Consider the following 17500-nt stretch of genomic DNA (forward strand, 5'->3'; position numbering starts at 1 on the left):
ACAGATTCCTTGCAAATGTTGTGGCCAGTTGGGCCTGACCTCCCTCACAATCCTCTAATCCTTGATTTAATGTTCACAATATTAACATCCCCATAATCTGTAATACCCTCTATTACCCTATGACCTCTTTTTTCATAGCCTCCTCTCCATTCTACTCTGTGTTGCCTCTTCCCGCTGCTTTGCTCCTCCAAAGATTCCCCCTGCACCTGCTGAAGGCTCATCCCATGCTAAGCAAACCCTTCTAGAATGTAAGCTCTTCATGGAAACTCTGTCTCTACCTCTACATCTGTGCCTGACAGAAACCCAGACATGATCTGAGATTTCCTCTGTAGCTCTCTCAAAAGGATGCCACTCCTTGTCTACTTCTCAAATACCTGGGATCAGGAAGTGGGTAAGGATTCCTCTTTGCTTTTCAGGGCTACTTCTGAACCATTTCTAGTATAAAGCTCCTTGGTCTTTCAACTCTGCTATGACCCAGATATACTCCTGTCTGTTCTTCCCTCTCCCCAATTCCTGGCTATTCCTCTCATTTGTTGAAGGTTTTCAGAAATGGTATTATTAAGAACATGGGCTTTAGAGTCAGGTATGTCTGGGTTCCAGTGTCAGGTGTGCCACTTGCTAGCTGTGCAATCTTCAGCAAATTATAGTATTTAATCTCTGGGCTAATTATAGTACTTAATCTCCGAACTTAAATTTTCTTAGATGTAAAATAAGATAATGGCAATCAACTTGGAGAGTGGTTATTGGCGTTCAACATTCATTCAACTAAAAGTAAGTGGAATAAAATAATTATACATTGATATATGTTCTGTGAAGGGTTTAGGATAGAGAATAAAGGGGGCACTCCACTGTGGAGGAGATTCAAAGGGGAGGTGCCATTTGGGCTGAGACCTGAAGGAAGAGAGGGAGGGTTAAATGAAATAAAGCACACGGAACCACTTGGCACAGCACGGGCCCATAGTGAACTCAGTGTTAGTGGAAATCATTTTCCTGGTAAGGGTGGTGGCAGAGGTGAATGGCTTTCAAAGCTGCAGTAATTGCAAGCTGAGTTGATCCTGGTCCAAGTGAAATAGTAGCATTATGCTTGGTGGTGGTAGCGGCAGCAGAAGCAGTAGTTTTTCTATCAGATCAGTTTTTCTCCTCTCCCCTCCCCTCGTTTTGTTTCCTTCCCCTTCCCCTTCCCCTTTCCTTTCCTCTCCTCTCCCCTCCTCTCCCCTCCCCTCCCCTCCCTTCGTTTCGTTTCCTTCCTTTCCCCTTCCCCTTCCCCTTCCTTTCTGAGACAGAGTCTTGCTCTGTTGCTTGGGTTGGAGTGCAGTGGTGCGATCTTGGCTCACTGCAGCCTCTGCCTACTGGGTTGAAGAGATTCTTGTGTCGCAGCCTCCTGAGTAGTTGGGACTACAGGCGTGTGCCACCATGCCCAGCTAATTCTTTTGTATTTTTAGTAGAGACAACTGTTTTCCATGTTGCCCATGCTGGTCTCAAGCTCTTTTTTTTTTTTTTTTTTGAGATGGAGTCTCACTCTGTCGCCCAGGCTAGAGGGCAGTGGCATGATCTCGTCTCACTGCAACCTCTGCCTCCTGGGTTCAAGCAATTCTCCTGCCTTAGCCTCCCAAGTAGCTGGGATTACAGGCACACACCACCATGCCCGGCTAATTTTTTGTATTTTCAGTAGACACGGGGTTTCACCATGTTGGCCAGGCTGGTCTTGAACCCCTGATCTCAAGTGATCTGCCTGCCTTAGCCTCCCAAAGTGCTGGGATTACAAGCATGAGCCATCGCGCCCAGCCTATAATAATTACATTTCAAAGGGTGGTAGCATTAAACCCATCTATCATCTTGAATTGTCTCAAGACAAAGACTTTTAAATTATGTGAGAAGAGGACTGGTGGAATACAGAGGTAAAAGTAAGGTCTTCAGACTTAAAAGCTGTATCTAAATAAGATCTTTTGATGTGGGTCATTCATGAAACTAAAGCAAACAGATGAAGCCTACTAAGTAAGATCTTGAAGGTTTGGATTGTCAAAGGGCCTGCCCCATTCAGCTGTGTCATTCAGCACAGCCTGTGACTGTTCGGCCCCAAGGCAGTTGATGGGGCCTGATCTACATGGGCAGGAGAGGTCTGCTAAAGCTCTTCAGCCTCTAGGAATGGCCTTCCCCACGGTGCCCTCCCCAGACGCAGCCATGGGGAATAGCAAGCAAGGAGAATCCTTCCAGAGAACAAAACTAAGGGCTGTAGATTGACCAGCCAAGGAACTCTACTGCAGGGATAGCGAGTCCCCACTACTCCTGCCCTGCAGGACTGTACAAGTGCTATGGAACAGAGACAGCTGAGTGTTTGCCATGTTCTTTTTTTCCCAAAGGGAGTTTTTATTGCACTTATCCTGTTAGGGAGAGATAAATTGTCTTTAAGCTTATAGATCTCTAGTCATGAGAAGCCACATCCTGACCCTAATCCTCTAGAGATCCTGGACTTTGAGCTGGATTTAGTAACTAGATGTAACTTTATTGCTGTATCTCTTGGGGAGGGCCAAATGCATTTCCTTTTTCTTTCTTCTTCTTTTTTTTTTTTTTTTTTTTTGAGACGGAGTCTTGCTCTGTCTCCCAGGCTAGAGTGCGGTGGTGTGGTGGTGTGATCTCAGCTCACTACAACCTCCACCTCCCGGTTCAAGTGATTCTCCTGCCTCAGCCTCCTGAGTAGCTGGGATTACAGGCATGCGCCACCATGCCCGGCTAATTTTTGTATTTTTAGTAGAAACGGGGTTTCACCATGTTGGCCAGGCTGGTCTTGAGCTCCTGACCTCCAGTGATCCACCTGCCTCGGACTTCCAAAGTGCTGGGATTACAGGTGTGAGGCACTGTGCCTGGCCTCCAAATGCATTTTCTTCATGGGAAGACAATGTGTTTGAATGTTGCTAGCCAAAGGGAGGACCGTGGCAGCAACTGCTTATTTCCTGTCTCAAATCTACTCTCTCTCTTTCTTTTTGTTTTTGTTTTTTTTTTTTTCTGAGACGGAGTCATGCTCTGTTGCCCAGGCTGGAGTGCAATGGCACGATCTTGGCTCCCTGCAATCTCTGCCTTTATTTCTTTTTAATAGAGAGCCCTGGAGGCCGGGCCCGGTGGCTTATGCCTCCCCGAGTAGCTGGGACTACAGGTGTCCGCCACCATGCCTGGCTAATTTTTGTATTTTTAGTAGACGCAGGGTTTCACCATGTTGGCCAGGCTGGTCTTGAACTTATGACCTCAGGTGATCCGCCCGCCTTAGCCTCCCAAAGTACTGGGATTACAGGCGTGAGCCACTGTGCCCGGCCCTAAAAAGTTATGTTTGCATCCTAACCCCCAGTATCACACAATGTGATTGTATTTGGAAATAGGATTGTTGCAGACATAATTAGTTAAGATGAAGTCATTGCCGTAGTCTGAATAGTCACCCTCTCACCATGCATATGTTGAGAGCCTGATGGCCAAGGTGATGGTATTAGGAGGTGGGGGGCCTTTGGGAGGTGATTGGATCATGAGGGTGGAGCCCTCAAGAATGGGATTAGTGTCCTCATAAAATAGACCCCTTCTAATATGTGAGGACACAGTGAGAAGGCTCTATGAGAAATTAGACTTTCACCAGGCACTAAATCTGCTGGCACCTTGATCTTTTTTTTTTTTCTTTTGAGACAGAGTCTTGTTCTGTTGCCTAGGCTGGGGTGCAGTGGCGCAATCTTGGCTCATTGCCACCTCTGCCTCCCAGGTTCAAGTGAATCTGCTGCCTCAGCCACCTGAGTAGCTGGGACTATATGTGTAAACCACCACACCCGGCTAATTTTTGTACTTTTAGTACAGACAGTCTCACCATGTTGGCCAGGCTGGTCTCAAACTCCTGACCTCAAATGATCTGCCCACCTTGGCCTCCCAAAGTACTGGGATTACAGGTGTGAGCCACCATGCCCAGCCCTGCCACCTTGACCTTGAACTTCTCAGACTCCAGAACTGTGAGAAAAAATTTCTGTTGTTTATAAGCCACCCAGTCTGTGGCATTTTGTTACGGTAGCCCCAATAATCTAAGACCGTAATAATGGAGTAGGGTGGGTCATTAATCCAATATGATTGGTGTCCTTATCATAAAACAACATGAAGACACAGGTGGAGAATGCCCCATGTGATGGCCCAGGCAGAAAGTGGCATGAGATGGCTAAGAAGAGGGGAAGAAGGATTCCACCCGGAGTCTTGAGGGGGTGGAGGCCCTCTGACACTTTGATTTTGGCTGTCTAACCTCTAGAACTGTGAGAGAATACATTTCTGTTGTTTTCAGCTCCCTAGTGTGTGGCACTTTGTTCCTGAAGCCCTAGTGCCCCCTCTCATCCATCCATTCTCCACCCCACGTCACCAGGCTCTCATTTTGCCGCAAGAGCCTCTAAACTGGTCTCTAAGCTTCCAGTGGAGTTTCCTTTCCATTCATGCTACATGCAACAGCCTGAATGAGTTTTCTAAAGCTCAAATTACTCACCTGTTAACACACCTTTCAGTGGCTTCCCAGGATGCTAAAGATAAATTCTGAATTCCCTCACCTGATACAAAATGCCCTATGTGCCTTCCCAGCATCAATTTGTACCAGACTTTTTTTGTTACTCTCAATGACTGCAACTCCCCCAATGTTCCTACTGTCTGACCTCTGGGCTTCTTTTCTTATTTTTATTTTTTAATGAGATGGAGCCTGACTCTGTCGCCTAGGCTGGAATGCAGTGGCGTGATCTCGGCTCACTGCAACCTCTGACTCCAGGGTTCAAGAGATTCTCCTGCCTCAGCTTCCCGAGTGGCTGGGACCACAGATGCCCGCCACCATGCTCAGCTAATTTTTGTATTTTTAGTAGAGATGGGGTTTCACCATGTTGGCCAGGCTGGTCTCGAACTTCTGGGCTCAAGTGATCTGCCCGCCTCGGCCTCCCAAAGTGCTGGGATTACAGGCATGAGCCATCACGCCTGGCCGGACCTCTGGGCTTTAATTCCCATTCGATGTCCCTTCTCCCAAGAAGCCTCCTCCTAACAGTTAGTGCCCCTGCTATATGCGCTCTTCAAGCCCAGTTCTTACCCCATCAGAACACAGATTCCATTTATTATGATGCACACTTGCCTGTCTATCTACCTCCCGAATCTGTAAATTCCTCAAGGGCAGGGCGGTGTTTTCTTCAGCACTGAATCATCAGTGACCAACAGTGACTGTCCCATTTCAGGTGGTCAATTCATTGGATTTAGGGGAACAGACAGCTGACTTCTCTTACTATCTTTTTCTCCATCAGTTTCATATTTTGGAAGATTTTAAGCATTAAACACAATTTATTAATTAAGTTAACCTTTGTGGACTTACGAGAGGATTAATGCATGGTTTTCTTTTTTTCTTTTTAAAATATCGAAAACAGCTTGAAGAATCTCCAACCTGTTTTCTTTTTTGGGAAATAACTTATCACCTGGTGATCCTGGGTTTTGAATGTAGCCAATTCCCCTAGGTAAAGAAACTGAGGCTGAGAGAGGTGAAATGACTTGTCTAAGGTTTACAGTGAGTTAATAATGGCACCAGGCTAAAACTCAAGTTTCCTGACTTCAAATCCAGGATTCTTTCTGCTGTTTTATAATAGACAGGGCTTCAGGAGACCTGGTATAGCCAGTTATGTGCTGGTAAATGTTTAACAACTGGCTCCATAGGAGGAAAAAAAAAAAAGGTCTTGATTTATAGCATTTGTCAATTTCTGTGGTGTAAATAACTGTACCTCGTCTAATTTCAAGCTACCTGAAGTAACCCAACATAAGGGTTGATTCAAGCAGACTCCAGCACGCTACTAGATATAGCCCCTGATTTTAGACTTTGCACGTTTCTATTCTGGAGAAACTTCCATGCCCTCTTTCTTTTTTTTTTAATTTTTAAAATTAATTTTTATTTATATTATATTAATTTTATTTTTATTAAATAAAATTTATATTTTATTATATACATAATTTACATATTATTTTATTTATATTATATTAATTTTATTTATATTCAACTTATAAGGCATTATTCCTTAATCTTTTTATATGTTCTAGAAGAGTTTAAGCTACCTTAAATTCATATACCCTCTTCCTTAAAAATTTGTAGTGCTTGGAGACTCCCATCCCCCAGACAGTGGCTGTTGCCAGAACACGTGAAACTCTTGCAGTCAGATGATGCAAAAGGCTATAAATAAAAATAAAGGATCCCAAAGGAATGACCTGATGAAAATATGACAAGATGGAAAACTCATATAAGTAGAGAGTGCCGTTCATGGTCATGTGTTAGAACCAAAAGCCAGCGATGAAGTCTGGAAAGATGAGTTAATGGGATACGAGTCCCTAAAGCATTTGGGACGGGAGGAAGTGCCACCTCCTCTCCGTAGCTTTTCTGATTTATCTCGGGCAGAAATAATTCCTCCTTCCTTAGTAGATCCCAAATACTTACATTCAGTTGCTTTTTTTATTTTTAGAATTGCATTGCATCTAGAATGTATTTTACAGAATACATCCAAACTCCTTAGTTTGGCAGAGAGGTCTTTTATTAAATGAGTTTTCAAAGAGGTGGGTGGGACAACAGGAAGAACACAAGCTTTGGAGCTTGATTGATTCTGGGTTCAACTCCTGCTGCACCGCTTACTGCTGTGAGACTTCAGGCCAGTTTCCTAATCTAGGCCTCAGTTTCTTCATTCTTTTTTCGAGACAGAGTCTTGCTCTGTTGCCCAGGCTGGAGTGCAGTGGCACAATCTCTGCTTACTGCAAGCTCTGTCTCCCAGGTTCAAGCAATTCTCCTGCCTCAGCCTCCCAAGTAGCTGAGATTACAGGTGCCTGCCACCACGCCTGGCTAATTTTTTTGTATTTTTAGTAGAGATGGGGTTTCACCATGTTGGCTGTGCTGGTTTTGAACTCCTGACCTCAAGTGATCCACCTGCTTCGGCCTCCCAAAGTGCTAGGATTACAGGTGTGCACCACCACACCCGTCCAGTTTCTTCATTCTTAAATACCTTCCTTATAAGGTTGACACAAACGGAAATGACAGAAGGCATGTCAGATGCCTAATACACCACCTGTTATGTGTTAAGGATGCAAGAAATGATCTGTCCTCTCCTTTTACAGGTGAAACATTTCCTGCTTGTTCAAATCTTCTTTATATTTTTGGAGATGTACTTTCCTATTAATGAATTAGTTCATTTACACAGACTCCTAACAAATATTTAGAGCAAAATTCTGTGTGGACTGAATCTCTGATTCTGCTGTCTTTAATGTCTAGTGGTTTTGTTTGTTTTTTTTGAGACAGGGTCTTGCTCTGTCGCCCAGGCTGGAGTGCAGTGGTGCCATCGTGGCTCACCGCAACCTCTTCCTCCTGGTTTCAAGTGATTCTCCTGCCTCAGCCTTCTGGGGAGCTGGGATTTCAGGTGCCCACCACCATGCCTGGCTAATTTTTGTATTTTTAGTAGAGATGGGGTTTCATCATGTTGGCCAGGCTGGTCTCGAACTCCTGACCTCAAGTGATCCGCCTGCCTCAGCCTCCCAAAGTGCTGGGATTACAGACGTGAGCCACCACACTCAGCTTAATGTCGAGTGGTTTTGCAAGACTAGGACACAGATAAATTCTTGGGCTCGGGGGTCAGGTATACCCCTTCCCAGGCAGAAAGTAAGATACCATGAAAATTGTTCTTAAATGTGATCTAAGTACTGCAGGAAGATGATAAGAGGGCCTCACCAAATGGAGGATGTAACCAGAAGTGACACTGGTACCCCTGCTAAGGACTGGGCACTTATGCCATAGCATCTCCTTCAACCCTCACATTAACCCTGTGGTGGTAGAATGACTCCTGTTTTGCTAATGACAAAACTAATGTTCACAGAAGTCCATGCATTTACTCAACAATCTTCCTCATGCACCTACTACATGCCAGGTATTTTCTAGGTGCGGGAGATAGAGCATGGGCAAAATGGACAAAAATCCCTGTCCCTGTGGAAGTGACATTAACAAGGCAATAAATAAGTTAAGGAAGTAAAATATAGAGCATGTCAGGTGGTGCTAAGAGCATGGAGAAAAATAAAGAAGAGTAGGAGCATGGGGGATGGGTGAGGCTGCAATTTGATTTCTTTTTTTTTTTTTTTTGAGACAGAGTCTTGCTCTGTCACCCAGGCTGGAGTGCAGTGGCAAGATCTCGGCTCACTGCAACCTTTGCCTCCCAGGTTCAAGCAATTCTCCTGCTCAGCTTCCCAAGTAGCTAGGATTACAGGCATGCGCCACCATGCTCGGCTAACTTTTGTACTTTTAGTAGAGACGGGGTTTCACCCTTTTGGTCAGGCTGGTCTTGAACTCCTGACCTCAAGCAATCCACCCGCCTTGGCCTCCCAAAGTGGTGGGATTACAGGCGTGAGCCACTGTGCCCGGCCTGCAATTTGATTTAAAGTGACTAGGGCGGCTGGGCAAGGTGGCTCATGCCTGTAATCCCAGCACTTTGGGAGGCCAAGGCGGGTGGATCGCCTGAGGTCAGGAGTTCAAAATCAGCCTGGCCAACATGGTGAAACTCCACCTCTACTAAAAATACAAAATTAGCCTGGCGCGGTGGCTCACGCTTGTAATCCCAGCACTTTGGGAGGCCGAGGTGGGCGGATCACGAGGTCAGGAGATCGAGACCATGGTGAAACCCCGTTTCCACTAAAAAATGCAGAAAATTAGCCGGGCGTGGTGGCGGGCCCCTGAAGTCCCAGCTACTCGAAGAGGCTGAGGCAGGAGAATGGCGTGAACCCGGGAGGCGGAGCTTGCAGTGAGCCGAGATTGCGCCACTATACTCCAGCCTGGGGGACAGAGCGAGACTCCGTCTCAAAAAAAAAAAAAAAAAAAAAAAAATACAAAATTAGCTGGGCTTGGTGGCACATGCCTGTAATCCCAGCTGCTTGGGAGGCTGAGGCAGGAGAATCGCTTGAACCTTGGAGGTGGAGGTTGCAGTGAGCCGAGATTGTGCCATCGCACTCCAGCCTGGGCGACAGAGCGAGACTCCATCTCAAGAAAAATAAATAAATAAAATAAATACATAAATAAATAAAGTAACCAGGAAATGTCTCATGGAGATGACCTTGGAGCAAAGACATGGAGAAAGCAAGGGAGGTGGCCACGAGGATAACTTGTTCAGAAACTGACCAGGGTTCCCAGGAATTGACAGGGCGGGTACTGGAATCTGTCTGGCTCTAAGGCCAGTGCTCTCCTTTCAGCAAGCCTCTTTTTCAAGAAGCAGTGTCGCTGTCCTCCAAGCAGGCTGTGTGCGTGCAATCCTGTGTGCGCGCACATATATGCTATTTAGGAATGTGTTATATTTCCTTGGGTAGACCCTGTGGGGACCCAAGCTTCCCTACTGACATCTTCCAGATGCTGAGGCCTCACATTGTTGGTTTTCATGGAAACTTGGCAACTTTCTAGTTATCCCGCCCTGAGCCCTGTACCACATTCCAATGGCTTTATTTGTGTGCCTTGGAGCTCTGCCAGGGCTGGGCCTGGGACAGGTTGCCATGGCGACCTACCCACTCTTTCCAGATAAGAATTTCTCAAGGATGTTGACGTTGGGCCTGAAATAGTTCTAGCCTGCTCTCATCCCGTAGGAGGATGAACTTTGGCATGGAGAACTGAGTTAGGAAACCTACTCATTCCCTCAGTCTTTCAATTTGTGTACACTGAATCCTGGGTAAGAAAGACTTCTGGGGAGGGTACTCCAGGGCCCCCCAGCTTTAGGATGGCTTTGCTTAGGTACTGGGAGAGCTTCTTTCAGTTTTTCGATTCCAGTTGTTATATTCAGAGCTTGCCTTTGAGAGCCCTGCTAACGTAAGATATTTTTCTTTTTTTCTTTTTTTTTTTGAGGTGGAGTCTTGCTCTTGTCATCCAGGCTGGAGTTCAGTGGTGTGATTGCAGCTCACTGCAACCTCTGCCTCCGAGGTTCAGGTGATTCTCCTTCCTCAGCTTCCTGAGTTGTTGGGATTACAGGTGCCCGCCACCATGCCCAGCTCATTTTTGTATTTTTTTAGTAGAGATGGGGCTTCACTATGATGGCCAGGCTGGTCTCGAACTCCTGACCTCAAGTGATCTGCCCGCCTCAGCACCCCAAAGTGCTGGGATTATAGGTGTGAGCCACTGCGTCCAGCTTTTTTTTTTTTTTTTTTGAGATGAAGTCTTGTTGTGTGGCCCAGGCTGGAGTACAGTGGTACGATCTTGGCTCGCTGCAACCTCTGCCTCCCGGGTTCAAGCAATTCTTGTGTCTCAGTCTCCCTTGTGGCTGGGATGATAGGCATATGCCACCACGCCTGGCTAATTTTTGTATTTTTAATAGAGATGGGGTTTCACCATGTTGCCGAGGCTGGTCTTAAACTCCTGGACTCAAACAATCCTCCTGCCTTTGCCTCCCAAAGTGTTGGGATTACAGGTGTGAGCCACTGCACCTGGCCTGCAAGAACAACTGTCACTGGGAATTTGCTTTCAGAAAGAAAAAATGTCAGTGTTCATGCCTTTAACTCAAAATAATTCTTAAGCCAAAATAGCATATTTTGGGGTGGCATATTCTGCCGCCCTTCACTTCTTTTTCCCAGTAAATATTATTTTGAGTGAATAAAGTGACTCATCCAAAAATTCTTTTTTTTTTTTAATGACTTGTCCAAATTCACTGCATCAATTATCTATTTCTGTATAACAAAACACTCTTGGATGTAGTGGCTTATGACAACATTGTCTTATTTATGATTCTGTGGGTCAGCTATTTGAGGTGGGATGGATGGTTCTTCTCCTGGTCTTGTCCGAGACCACTTGCAACTGCAGTCAGCTGGGGCTTTGGCTGGGAGCTGGTTGATCTGGGGCCTCAGCCAGGGTGTGTTTTTGCTCTTTGTGGTCTTACGTCCAACAGGCTAGTGTCCTGGGCTTCTTTCTGAGAAAGTGAGGCTCAGGGCCTCTTCAGGGGCAGATCCTGAAGCAGTTCTAGGGGTCTTCTCTAAAGAAAATAAAAATCATTAATATGAAATTAGGTCCAGGGCCTTGGAAGAGGCTGGTGCAAGTAAAGGGCCCAAAGCTTGAGCTGCAGGAGCCTGCCAGAACATCCGCCTTTGGTCTTCTCTGCTTTTGGATCCTCAGTGAGACTTGATGGGGTCTGACATCATTCTTACCCTTGAGAATGGGCCAGGGAACTAGCATGACATGGAACAGGGCCTCTTCTCAGTGACACACCTAAGTGCCCTCTCCCTCCTCCCCAATTTGCCCCTCTCCTCTCAGTCTTGAAGCTGCTATTGCTGTACTTCATCACGCTGAATTTATTGAGACATAAACTTTTATCAGGCTTTAGATTTTATTTTATTTTATTTTTTGTTGAGATGGATCCTCACTCTGGCACCCAGGCTGGAGTCCAGTGGCACCATCTCGGCTTACTGCAACCTCCACCTCCTGGGTTCAAGCAATTCTCCCACCTCAGCCTCCCGAGTAGCTGGAATTTCAGGTGAGCAACACCACATCTGGCTAATTTTTGTATTTTTAATAAAGATGGGGTTTCACCATGTTGGCCAGGCTGGTCTGGAATTCCTGACCTCAGGTGATCCGCCCACCTCGGCCTCCCAAAGTGCTGGGATTACAGGCATGAGCCACTGGACCCTGCCAGATTTTATTTTATTTTATGAGTCAGGATCTCACTGTGTCGCCCAGGTTGGAGTGCAGTGGCGCGATCACGGCTCATGCAGCCTCAAACTCTCCATCTCAAGTGATCCTCCAACTTCAGCCTCCTAAATAGCTGGGACTGTAGGTACTCCACAGTGCCTGGTGAATTTTTGTTTATTTTTTGTAGAAACAGAGTCTCGCTATATTGCCCGGGCTGGTCTCAAACTCCTGGATTTAAGTGATCCTCTCCTTGGCTTCCCAAAGCTCTGGGATTACAGGTGTAAGCCACTGCGCCCGGCCCAGGCTTTGGATTTAAAAATTCAACTCCTGCCCCTATTTCCCCCCGCAAATATGCTCTCTGGCATAAATTTCAAAGGTCTATTTGAAACTCAAAAGCTAAGAATGGACTCTTTGTTCTGCTGTATCCCCCATCACTTCCTGAGGGAATGAGCTTCAAATGTCCTACCTGCTTCCCAAATGGGCGGAAAGATTCAGGAACAAAACCTACATTAGATAACAGTATAAAATAGCTTCCGGCTGCATGGTTAGAACTGTTTATTTACACAGGTCTAGGAGCACCAGGTGAAAAATGTGAGCTTTGCCCTCACTTGGGGTTCAAATTTACCTGGGCATATTTGGTGGGGGATGGAACCACACCGTAGGTGCAATTGTGTTCCAGAGAGAGAGGTGACAATGGAGAAGAAGGAATACACCATGCGAGGCTCAGACGTGGGGCCTTGGGTGGGATGTAGGCAGTGGCTCTTTGCACGGGGTGTGGCTATAACTGGGAGCTCCGGGTGGTGGCTCATGGTTGCACTGGGGAAGGAAACTAATCTGGGTATAAAAGCTGATGAAGCTGTAGCACCAGGAGTCCAAGCTGTGAAGGAAGTTCAGTCCTTCCTCTGCCAGCAGCAGACTATGAGCTGCAGAGTCAAATATGTAAGTAGCAATTATTGGTGAGGCTGTTGGCAGCTCATGGGCAAGAACAGAGGTTGTTGGCAGGCAGGCAAATAGCAAGGGCAATGTCAGTGGCCCTGGTTGGGGTCTGGTGTGATGGTAGGGAGAACTCCAAGAACTCTTTTCACCTAATGACTCCAAACTCCTTTGCTAAGAGATTTGACCAGCCCTAGCGTGGCTTCTAGCAGCCTAAGGTGGCATCTCTGGGACCATCCAGCCCCCCCTTTAAATTCCTGGCTGTCAAAAGAATTAACTGTTTGTTGCAGCCAGCACTTAACATAGACCCCTGACCTCCCTTTCGCAAAGCATTCATGAAAAGGGCTTCCTGTTGTGACTCCTTCCTCTGTCCCTTTGAGATGTGTGTGTATCTCCTACAACTTACCTTTCTCAAAGACCTGAAAGCCATTCCTTTGAAATGTGATTATCACGAGGGCCTCTGTCTCCCAGTCTCTGTGGGAGGACGGAATCCCAACCTTGTTGATCACCAGCTAGCAGACACAGCTGGCCGACTGCATTTTCACTTGATCATTTTTCCCTTTAGTCCATGCTTGCCTCCTCCCACTCCCACTCCCACTCCCATTCTCCCTTTAAAATGCTGTCACCTCTGGGTAAACCAGAAGAGAGCTCAGCTCTTTTCCCTACTGCCCCTTATTACTGCATATAATCTGTTTTCATTGCTTTAACTAGTGTCTGGCTTGTTTTTCTTTGACAGTTGCTCAGGGGTTAGCAATGGCCCTCCTGGGCAACTCAAAGCTGCAGCCTGCGTGAGGGGTGAATCAGAGGAGAACTGGTATCCAATCAGGTGAAGGTGACAGGGTGGAGCGGTGACCAATGAGCAGGAGTGGTCTGGCCAGCATTGAGGATATATTAGGGACCACAACTGGGGCACCTGGTGGTTTTTGTCCAAGAGAGACAGCCAAGTGTACAGCCTGAAGCAAATTGATGTGGGCAGAGAGCATGGGAGTCACCTCCCCCAGTAGTCCTGCAGACATACAAGGCGGGCAGGAGACCCAGAAAGGAGGCATCCTGCTCATTTGGCATTCTGCTCTTGTTTTTTTTTTTTTTTTTTCTTTTTTTGAGATGGAGTTTCACCTTGTAGCCCAGGCTGGAGTGCAATGGCATGATCTCAGCTCACTGCAACTTCAGCCTCCTAGGTTCAAGTGATTCTCCTGCCTCAGCCTCCCAAGTAGCTGGGATTATAGACAGGCGCCACCACACCTGGCTAGTTTTGTATTTTTAGTAGTGATGGGGTTTCACCATGTTGGTCAGGCTGGTCTTGAATTCCTGACCTCAGGTGATCTGCCCACCTTGGCCTCCCAAAGTGCTGGGATTATAGGCGTGAGCCACCGCGCCTGGCCTCATCCTACTCTTTTACATGTCAGCTGTTGAGTCCACAGTCTTCTGTCGATCAGAACTTATTTGTGTACATAAACCACAGATACAACTCTCTGTGTACTATCGTGGCAATGCTTGGAGATCCCTGTTCACCCAAGAATCTCTTTATTGGGACCATTTATCACAGTCATTATCATAGACCTCTTGAATGAGATAATTATTTTGTGTTCTTCCTGCAGGATGGAAAGTTTCCTTTTGAGAGGAGAAAAAATGATGAAAAGAAAATTCTAGCAAATGAAAAATGATTTGCAAGGCTTCTCCTATACTTGCTAAGTAAGTAAGGGGGCTCTCTGGATAACCTCAGACTTTTGGGAAATTGAGAAAGCATATTCCACAGCAGCAGTCCCATCCAGGGGTAGGAGTGGGGTGGCAGAGGGGCAGGGAAGAGAGCTAGAAATGGGGCACGAGGCTGAGGACCCAGGACAGAAAAACTCTGCACCTGCCCCTTTAGTGACCAAGAGTGAATTTCAAACTTAGATTTTGAGTGACAGTAAATTTATATAAATTTTTTGAGGCCGGGTGCAGAGGCTCACGCCTGTAATCCCAGCACTTTGGGAGGCCGAGGCGGGTGGATCATGAGGTCAGGAGATGGAGACCGTCCTGGCTAACACAGTGAAACCCTGTCTCTACTAAAAAATAGAAAAAATTAGCTGGGTATGTTGGTGGGCGCCTGTAGTCCCAGCTACTTGGGAGGCTGAGGCAGGAGAATGGCGTGAACCTGGGAGGCGGAGCTTGCAGTGAGCCAAGATCGCGCCACTGCACTCCAGCCTGGGCGACAGAGCAAGACTCTGTCTCAAAAAAAAAAAAAAAAAAAAAAAAAAATTGAAACAGGGTCTTTGCTTTGTTGCCCAGGCTGAAGTGCAGTGGCATGATCACGATTCACTGTAGCTTTGATCTCCTGGGCTCATGCAATACACCTACTTCAGCCTCCCAAGTAGCTGGGACTGCAGGCTCCCGCCACCATACTCGCTTAATTTAAAAAAATTTTTTGTTGAGATAGGGTCTTGCTATGTTGCCCAGGCTGGTCTCCAACTTCTAGACTCAAGTGACCCTCCCACCTCGGCCTCCCAAAGTGCTGGGATTATAGGTGTGAGCCACTGTGTCTGGACAACAGTCAATTTTTATATGTGGACTTAAAGTTTGCTATATTATTTGAAGTCAATTATGTTTCCTTCTATAACTTTGGGTTGAGGTCAAGCATTGTTGCTCCAGATTGTTTTCCAGGTAAGTGGAGTGAGGTACATGCTAAAAGAATTGGGGTTCCCCAGAAGCAAATGATACTTACCTGACACAAGGGCTTTAGCTAGATCTGTTTAGCCACCTCCAACCTTTCTTTGAAAGTAAACTTTTTTATTTTTAGATTTCTTCTTTTTACAGACACCAGTGTTACTTGCCATTTTTTAAAAAGTTAAATTTTTTTTTTTTTTTTTAGCACAGATGAGGTCTTACTATGCTGCCCAGGCTAGTCTTGAACTAATGGGCTCAAGTGATCCACCTGCCTTGGCCTCCCATATTTTTAGATTTTAAAATACTTTTAGGATTTAGGCTGGGTGTAGTGGTTCACACCTATAATCCCAGCACTTTGGGAGGCCGAGGAGGGCAGATCACCTGACGTCAGGAGTTCGAGACCAGCCTGGCCAACATGGTAAAACCCCATCTCTACTAAAAATATAAAAATTAGCCGGGCATGGTGGCGGGCACCTGTAATCCCAGCTACTCGGGAGGCTGAGGCAGGAGAATTGCTTGAACTCAGGAGGCGGAGGTTGCAGTGAGCCTCGATTTCGCCACTGCACTCCAGCCTGGGCACTAGAGTGAGACCCTGTGTAAAAAAAAAAAAAAAGATTGGGTGAAAGAAGCAAGATACAAGAGAGCAGTACTGAGTGATTCCTTTCATATGAAGTGCGAGGACAGGTAGAAACTAATTTGTGGTTGTGAAAATTAGAACAATGGTTGCCTCTGAAGGGGATTGACTGGTGTGTGGCATGGAGGAAACGTTTGGGTTGATTAAAATGGCCTAAATCTTGTTGGGGATATTGGTTTCACTGTTGCATATGTTTGTCAAAACTCATCAAACTGTACACTCAAGACCTGTGCATTTTTATGTATGTAAATTATACTTCAACCTTGATTTTAAAAGAAGCAGTGAGCCCCCACATTTTAGACGATGAACCGGTTTGGATTGCTACCTCCTTTCCTTAAAGTCAACTGGGGAGAAACTGTGGAAGCCAGAGGGAAACAGATTCCAGAACCAACAGAAAATAAAAATGAGGCCATCCTTCTTCTCTTTGCCTCTACTTCCTCCCTGATTGAAGTTGTCTTTTCTTTCTTTCTTTTTCTTTTTAGAGACAGAGTTTACTCTGTTGCCCAGGCTACAGTGCAGTGGCACAGACACAGTTCACAGCAGCCTCAACCTCCTGGGCTTAAGCAATCCTTTTTGCCTCAACCTCCTGAGTAGCTGGGATTACAGGTGTGCACCACCATGCCTGGCTATTTTTTTTTTTTTTTTGGAGACAGCGTCTCGCTGTTACCCAGGCTGGAGTGAAGTGGCGCGATCTAGGCTCACTTCCATCTCCTGGGTACAAGCGATTCTCACACCTCAGCCTCCTGAGTAGCTGGGACTACAGGCTTGTGCCACCATGTCTGGCTACATTTTTGTATTTTTAGTAGAGACAGGGTTTCACCGTATTGTCCAGGCTGGTCTTGAACTCCTGAGCTCTAGCAATCTACCCACCTTTGCCTCCCAAAGTGCTAGGATTACAGGCGTGAGCCACCGCGCTATTAAAAAAAACCATTTCTTTTTTATTTTTTTATTTGTAAAGATAAGGTCTCTCTATGTTGCCCAGGCTAGTCTCGAACTCCTGGGCTCAAGTGATCCTCCTGCCTTGACCTCCCAAAGTGCTGGGACTATATAGGTGTGAGTCAATTCACTCAGCCAGATTAAGGCTGTCTTAAACCTGTGTCTGGGAGGTAGGTAGTTGTGCCTGGGGTAGAGGGCTGTGATGGGGATGGTAGACAGTCTGGAAGAAAGTGTTTTTTTTTTGTTTTTGTTTTTTTTTTTTTTTTTTGAGACGGAGTCTCGTTCTGTTGCCCAGGCTGGAGTGCAGTGAAGTGATCTTGGCTCACTGCAACCTCCGCATCCCAGGTTCAAGCTATTCTCTTGCCTCAGCCTGCTGAGTAGCTGAGATTACAGGTGCCCGCCACTACACCTGGCTAATTTTTTTCCGTTTTTAGTAGAGATGGGGTTTCACCATGTTGGCCAGGCTGGTCTCGAACACCTGACCTTGAGATTTGCCTGCCTCAGCCTCCCAAAGTGCTGGGATTATAGGCGTGAGCCACCACGCACAGCTAGTTTTTTTTTTTTTTTTTTTTTTTTTTGAGATGGAGTCTCGCTCTGTCGCCCAGGCTGCAGTGCAGTGGCGCGATCTTGGCTCACTGCAAGCTCTGCCTCCCGGGTTCATGCCATTCTCCTGCCTCAGCCTCCGGAGTAGCTGGGACTACAGG

The 17500-nt window shown here is 46.3% G+C and overlaps 1 long non-coding RNA gene across 3 annotated transcripts in view; it reads left to right on the plus strand.

Moving 5' to 3' along the window:
* LOC131384192 (uncharacterized) overlaps positions 1–17500 on the plus strand; it is a 91806-nt gene that overhangs the window by 29139 nt on the left and 45167 nt on the right. For all 3 annotated transcript variants that reach the window (XR_009214797.1, XR_009214799.1, XR_009214798.1), the window contains exon 2: positions 14179–14272. This is a non-coding gene — a long non-coding RNA (uncharacterized LOC131384192). The remainder of the gene's footprint in view (positions 1–14178; positions 14273–17500) is intronic.

Source organism: Hylobates moloch, unplaced genomic scaffold, assembly GCF_009828535.3.
Source record: "Hylobates moloch isolate HMO894 unplaced genomic scaffold, HMol_V3 SCAFFOLD_9, whole genome shotgun sequence".
Lineage (NCBI taxonomy): Eukaryota > Metazoa > Chordata > Mammalia > Primates > Hylobatidae > Hylobates > Hylobates moloch.